This window comes from Pipistrellus hanaki (assembly GCF_964339955.1).
Source record: "Pipistrellus hanaki genome assembly, chromosome: 19".
Taxonomy (NCBI): domain Eukaryota; kingdom Metazoa; phylum Chordata; class Mammalia; order Chiroptera; family Vespertilionidae; genus Pipistrellus; species Pipistrellus hanaki.
In genome coordinates, this window is record NC_140521.1 from 2,831,161 (window position 1) to 2,838,099 (window position 6,939).

Genomic DNA, 6,939 nt, shown 5'->3' on the forward strand with positions numbered 1-6,939 from the left:
CGCCTACTCAGAGGGAAACAGAAGAACGCCCGCCTGTGGGTTCAGCGCTTCCCAGGCGACAAGGCCTTTCGGATCCGGCTTTTCCTTTAAGCCCGGGGACCCTCCGGGGGGGGGGAAGGTCCGGCCGTTTGTTGAGGAACCTGAGGGTAAGGGTGAGGGTGAGGGTGTGCAGAGCAGGGAATCCAGGCCCAGGTTTCTGGGCCACAGGTTGCCAGGTGCCGTGGGCCCGGGGACGAACTCACCTGGGAGCTGCCAGCAGAGGCTGCCCGGCCGGGGCAGGAGCCCACAGGGAAAACTCCCCCCGCACCGGAACCAGTTCCAACCTCCCCCTGCACGCCCCCTGCCTCCCCCCCCCCCCCCCAGGAGTCCGGAGTTACCCCTGATAAAGGCCCAAGTTACCCTTCCTCCCCACTCCTTCCTCCACTGAAATGTCTCCACCGCCCACCCCCTGGGGAGCAGCCAGGTAATCTGATCAGATAAATCCTGGAATAATCACCTGGTAAACTCCTCCGGGCTGGTTCCTGAGAGAGGGGGAGGGAGAGAGAGAGAGAGAGAGAGAGAGAGAGAGAGAGAGAGACCTACCCCTACCCCCTACGCTGCGGCAAACAAGAGGAAGTTCTTAACATTTGCAACAACAACATGGATGGAGATGGAGAGCATTGTGCTAAGTGAAATAAGCCAGGCAGAGAAAGATAAATACCACACGATCTCACTCATTCGTGGAATATAATTCTGAACAACATAAACGGATGAACAGGGACAGATCCAGAGACAGAGAAACAACCATCAGAACGTCAAACCCCAGGGGAGGTCGGGGAGGGTGGGGGTAAGGGGGAGAGATCAACCAACGGACTTGTGTGCGTGCACATGAGCCTAACCAGTGGACACAGACAGCAGGGGGGTGGGGGCGTGAACGGGAGGTGGGAGGGGTAATGGGGGAATAAGGACCCGTACGTAATGCCTTAATCAATAAAGAAATTTTTAAAAAAAAGACCTACCCCCATCCCTTCCCAGCATTCCTTGTGGCCTCAACTGCCCCTGCTCTGTCTCCTCCTGCGAGATCCTCCCTGACCCGCAAAGCCCGCATCCAGGAACCTCTCCCCGACCTACCCAACCTCACATGACCTCTGCCACCCTAGGGCCTGTGTCTCCTGACCTTGACCCTGACCCTGTGGGTTACAGCGGTGTCTGTCCAGCAGCAACCGCCCGGCCCCACAGGAAGAGCTCAGCCGCGAGGAGACCAGGCCCCGCCGCCTGGCAGCCCTGGGGTGGCTGTGCCCATCCCGGGTCCCTGGCCGGGCCCGGGGGTGTGGGCCGCCGAAAGCAGGCGGCGGGAGCCCCGAGAGCCGGGGGAAGAGGCTGAGGGTTCCCGGCCGCCCTGGGGTTGGGATTCACCTGGAAGCGAATGCACTTCAGGGGCCGGTCTGTGGTGTGCACGTGGGGCCTCCTCGGGGCTGTTAGCCCTTGACCTCTAGGCCTCGGACGCCTCTCCTCTCCAACAAGGGCGCTGACCCAGAGATCACGGGGAAGGGGGGGGGCGGGGCTGGCCTCCGATTCTGCGGTGTCAGCGGGAAAGGGCTGGCGCGGGGGCTGGCACAGGAATGGCCGGTTGCACGGAGCAGGCTTTTAAACCCCTCTGCAAATATTTGTGGGACACTCGACGGCCACGAGACCGGGACGGCCCGTGGGCGGGCAGGAGAGCCCTGACCTGAACCTCCTCGCCTCCCCCATCGCCTCCCCCTGCCCCGCCTCCTCCCTGCCCTTCCTCCCACCAAGCAGGGGCGGAAGGAAGAAGCCAGAACTACCTGGAACTGCACGCAGGGCCTGGGCAGCGGAAGGAGGAAGAGATGGGCTCCCTCCTGTCCCTGCACGCCCCCCCCCCCCAGGTGGCCCGGGCGCTGGCTCCTGACCAGCCTGGGAGGCAGAGCAGCTTGCAGTCTGCTCCTGCTGGTGCTATTCTGTAGCCTTCATGGTGCCAGGCCTGGGACGCCTCCGCGGACGAAGCCAATAGGCCTGCCCTCAAGGAGTTCCTGGTCACAGGGACCACCAGGCCAGGCAGCTCCTATACCCTGCTCCCCTCCACTCTTCCCCCCCCCCCCAGGACAATGCAGACCGGAGGGGGCCACAGTTAGGGGGGGCATCCCGGGACCCCCAGAACTGACGGCTGAGCAGGAGTCAGCCGGAGGAGAGGGGGCAGGAGGCCCTGTCAATCACTTACTCGCCCATCCATCCATCCATTCGTTCGGCCCGTGCTCGCCTGCGCTCTGTGCCGCTCATGGAGTAGAAGACTCCCCTCCTGTGGCCGCGGCCGGGACCTCAGCTGGTTAGCGCTCAGTCCCCTTATGCCAAGGTTGCAGGTTCGACCCCCCAGCCAGGGTACATACAAGAAGCAAAGAACGAATGCATCAATACGTAAGACAACACATTGAGGTTTTTCTCTCTCTCTCTCCCTCCCCCTCTCTCTCACTAATCTATAAATAAATAAATAAGATTTTTAAAATATATTTTATTGCCGAAACCAGTGTGGCTCAGTGGTAGAGCGTCGGTCTGCGGACTGAAAGGTCCAGGGTTCGATTCCGGTCAAGGGCATGTACCTTGGTTGCGGGCACATCCCCAGTAGGGGGTGTGCAGGAGGCAGCTGGTCGCTGTTTCTCTCTCATCGATGTTTCTAACTCTCTATCCCTCCTCTCTCTTCCTCTCTGTAAAAAAATAATAAAATATATTTAAAAAAATATTTTATTGATTTTTGACAGAGAGGAAGGGAGAGGGACAGAGAGTCAGAAATATCGATCAGCTGCCTCCTGCACACCCGCTACTGGGGATGTGCCCGCAACCAAGGTACACGCCCTTGACCGGAACTGAACCCGGGACCCTTCAATCCAAAGGCCGATGCCCTGTCCACTGAGCCAACCCAGTCAGGGCAGAAAAAAAAAATTAAAATTATAGAAATAAAATAAATAAATAAAATATAGAGATACAATAAAATAAAATAAAACTGCCCCCATGGAGCTGGGGGGAGGGAGCACGCCCAGACTGAGATTGGGCTGTGGGGGCCGATGAGGAATCAGGAGGCCTCTGAAGGCTCTTTGAGCGGAGGGGGAGCACCAGAACCGGGCGGGGAGCAGGGACGGCCTTCCTGCCGGGGCCTCCTACTGCCCGAGGCTGTCATCTGGGAGAGATGTGATCCCGCCTCCCTCCCAGGCCCCTGAGAACCGGGAGCAGTGGTGGCTGGGAGGTGCCGGCGCACCTGTGCGGGAGGTTAAAACCCTCAGGCGTTGTTCCTAGAGACACAACAGAAGCCGAGAAACCGAGCCGGGCTCCTCCCAGGGGCCGCTCCCCTCCCTTCCGCAGTCCGCCCGGCTCTGCGGGACAGGATCCTCTCCCCGCCCGCTTCCCACGCCCGCACCCCACCCCCTTAAGTCCCTTCCCTTCCCAGATATCCGCGTCTAATCCCTAAGCCCTTTCTCACCCGTCTCGGTTGTCTCCTGGGCCCAATCCCTTTAGGACGAGGTGGCCCAGTTCCCCGTGAGCACAGCGGTGGGGGGGGGGGGGCGGGCGGGGAGCTGGGGCTCCCCCGGGGGCTGGGGGCAGGGGGCCTGGGGGGCTGGGAGGCAGGGTGGAGGCGGGTGAAGGGACTGAGAAGAACAGATCGGTGGTTGCGACATAGTCATGGGATGTAGAGGACAGCATAGCACCATGGTCGGCAAACTGCGGCTCGCGAGCCACCTGCGGCTCTCTGGCCCCTTGAGTGTGGCTCTTCCACAAAATACCACGGCCTGGGCGAGTCTATGTTGAAGAAGTGGCGTTAGAAGAAGTTTAAGTTTAAAAAACGTGGCTCTCCAGAGAAACGCCCATCGTGCCGTTGATATTTGGCTCTGCGGACTGATGAGTTTGCCGTAGGAAATACAGTGACTAGTATTGTAATGGTTGTGTACAGTGTCAGGCGGGCACTGTAAATAAATATCATTGGGGGAGGGGCGCAGGACGCTTTGTACAGTATAACCACCGCGCTGGACACCGGAAACCAATGCAAAGCAATATTGACTATAAACTGTCATAGAAACAAAATAAAAAAATATAAAAGAACTCCCCCCCTTGCCAAAACCAGTGTGGCCCAGTGGTTAGAGCGTTGGCCTGTGGACTGAAAGGTCCCAGGTTCGATTCCGGCCAAGGGCATGTACCTTGGTTGCGGGCACATCCCCAGTAGCGGGCGTGCAGGAGGCAGCTGATCCATGTTTCCCTGTCATGGATGTTTTTAACTCTCTATCCCTCTCTCTTCCTCTCTGTAAAAAATCAATAAAATATATTAAAAAAAAAAAAAAAGATAAAAGATCTCCCCCAGAGGGTTAGGGCGGGGAGGGGAGAGGAGGGGCGAAGGGGAGGGACTGGAGCCCTGCCCCAGCTCTGACACCAGCTGGCTCAAGCCCTCCGTCAGGAAGTGTGGGGTCCTTTCTACCCCAGCTCCCTGCATTCAAGATAGAATCCAGATTTATTTATTTTTAAAAAATATTTTTGTATTGACTTCAGAGAGAGGAAGAGAGAGGGAGGAGAAAGATAGAAACATCCCCGATGAGAGAGAATCATGGAACAGCTGCCTCCTGCACGCCCCCCACTGGGGAATCAAACCGGCTCCTCCTGGTTCATCGCTGGATGGATGCTCAACCTCTGAGCCAGGCCGGCCAGGCTAGGGTTTCTTGAAGACAATTCGTTCTATGTCCGGGGCTCATGGCCGCAGTGAAGGGGGTCTCTGGAGCCCCCCACGGTTCTGTGATACAGCCCCCTGGCCGGGAACATTGCTGTGAGCCAGGCCCTGTTCCCTCAGGCCTCTGTACATACAAACAGCAGAGACCGGCGCCAGCCCAATGTGGCCCCGTCCCCGTGGACTAGCCTGCCACCTGGTGGCCACTTAAGTGCATGGGCCCCTGGCTTCTCAGGAGGCCAGGGTTCAAGCTCTGGATTTCCCTGCCCTCATCCCCCTGCAGCGCCGCGGTCCACGGGCTCTTGTCTGTTGAGCACAGCTGGGTGCCACCGGGAAGAGCCTGTCTCGTGCCCAGGGAATCCACGGCCCCCTCACACCCCGTTCCTGGCACTGAGTCTAGACCATTCCATGGCCCCTACTCTGTTCCCATGTGGGGTAACACACGCCCTCGCCTCGCCCTTCCGTTAACAGTTTCATTCCTTTCTAGGTCCTCCTCCGGGAGAGAGGGGGGCAGAGGGGACCTCCAAAGGACCCTGGACCCCAAGACCCCAGCATGTCTCCGGAGAGGGCCCTCCCCTAAATCTGAGAGGCTCCCACTTCACCGGTGACACAGGCCAGGCAAAGGGAATTGGCTGGGCCAGAGGTACATGGTGGGGGTGGCAGCCCGCACCCCCCCCTCCAGGCCTCGGAGGCGAAGCAGGCTGGGAGGGACCCGGGGCTTGGCTCCTCTGGCTGAGCATTCTGTCTGTCCATCTGGGGCCTTGATGGTATTACGGTATCCATGGTGAGAAAGACAGATACCATATGATTTCACTTACATGTGGAATAAAAAAAAATTAAAAAAATAAATGGACAAACAAAACAGAAACAAACTCAGAGATACAGAGAGCAAACTGATGTCTGCCAGATGGGAGGCAGGCGGGGGGATGGGTGGAAGAGTTGGAAGAGATGAAGAAGCACAAATTGCCGGTTTTAGAAATAGTCACGGGCCCTGGCCGGGTGGCTCAGGGGATAGAGCATCAGCCTGTGGACTGATTGCCCACAATTGCAGGTTTGATTCCGGCCAAGGGCACATTGCCTGGGTTATGGGCTCAATTCCCAGTGTGGGGTGTGCAGGAGGCAGATTCTCTCTCATCATTGATGTTTCTATCTCTCTCTCCTTCTCCCCTCTTCTCTGAAACCCATGAAGAAATATAAAAACAGTTACGGGCCCTGGACGGGTGGCTCAGTTGATCGGAGCATGGTTCCATGCACCAAACGGTTGCGGGTTTTGACGGACAGTTTTTCATTTTACTGTTAATGATTTTTTTCCCCCAGTCTTTTCCTTTACAATCTGCTTCTCTGGATTAAGAAGTCTCTCCTGCCCTTCAGGGAATCAAGATATTCTCCCACGTTTCTTTGTACAAATGTTTCAGACTTTTCACATCTAGGTCTCTAATCCACCTGAACTTGGTATCTTGTGTGCGATATGCAGTAGGGCTCCCAAGTTCGATTCCAGTCAAGGGCATGTATCCTGCCTCCCATGCCAATCTCGGGTTCTCTGCCTCCTGGAGTTTGGTCCGGGGGGAGGGGGCAGAGATAGGGGTGCAGGGAAGAGAGGGATACCATCTGACCCAGGCCCCACGGCGGGACCATCCATCAGGCCACGGTGGAACCTCCATCCTCCCGGACCTAGACATCCCTCCTTCCTACCCTCCTCCAGCCCTGATCAGTCTCCGCTCCCACTCAACCGCCCCCCCAACACACACAGGTCACCCCTTCCAACCATCTCTCTTGCTTCCCTCTGTCCTAGCTAGGCTTCTTGGCAATCCAACAGGCTGTGAGCGCCTCCTCCCTGACCTCCCGCTCCTGCCAGGGCGACCCTGTCTCCCAGGCAACCTGCGCCAGCGTTCTCCATGGCCGCCAGGGGGCGCCCGAGCCGCCGAGAGACCAGCCCTCCCCTGGCCCCGCCCCGGCCGGCCTCGGCCCCGCCCCATCCGACGCCCCGCCCTGCCACGCCTCCGTCACGCCCCTCCAGACGTTCTCCCCGCCCCGTCCGGCCCCGGCCACACCCCCTCCAGGCGCTCGCCCCGCCCCGTCCGGCCCCGGCCACGCCCCCTCCAGGCGCTCGCCCCGCCCCGTCCGGCCCCGGCCACACCCCCTCCAGGCGCTCGCCCCGCCCCGTCCGGCCCCGGCCACACCCCCTCCAGGCGCTCGCCCCGCCCCGTCCGGCCCCGGCCGCGCCCCCTCCAGACGCTCGC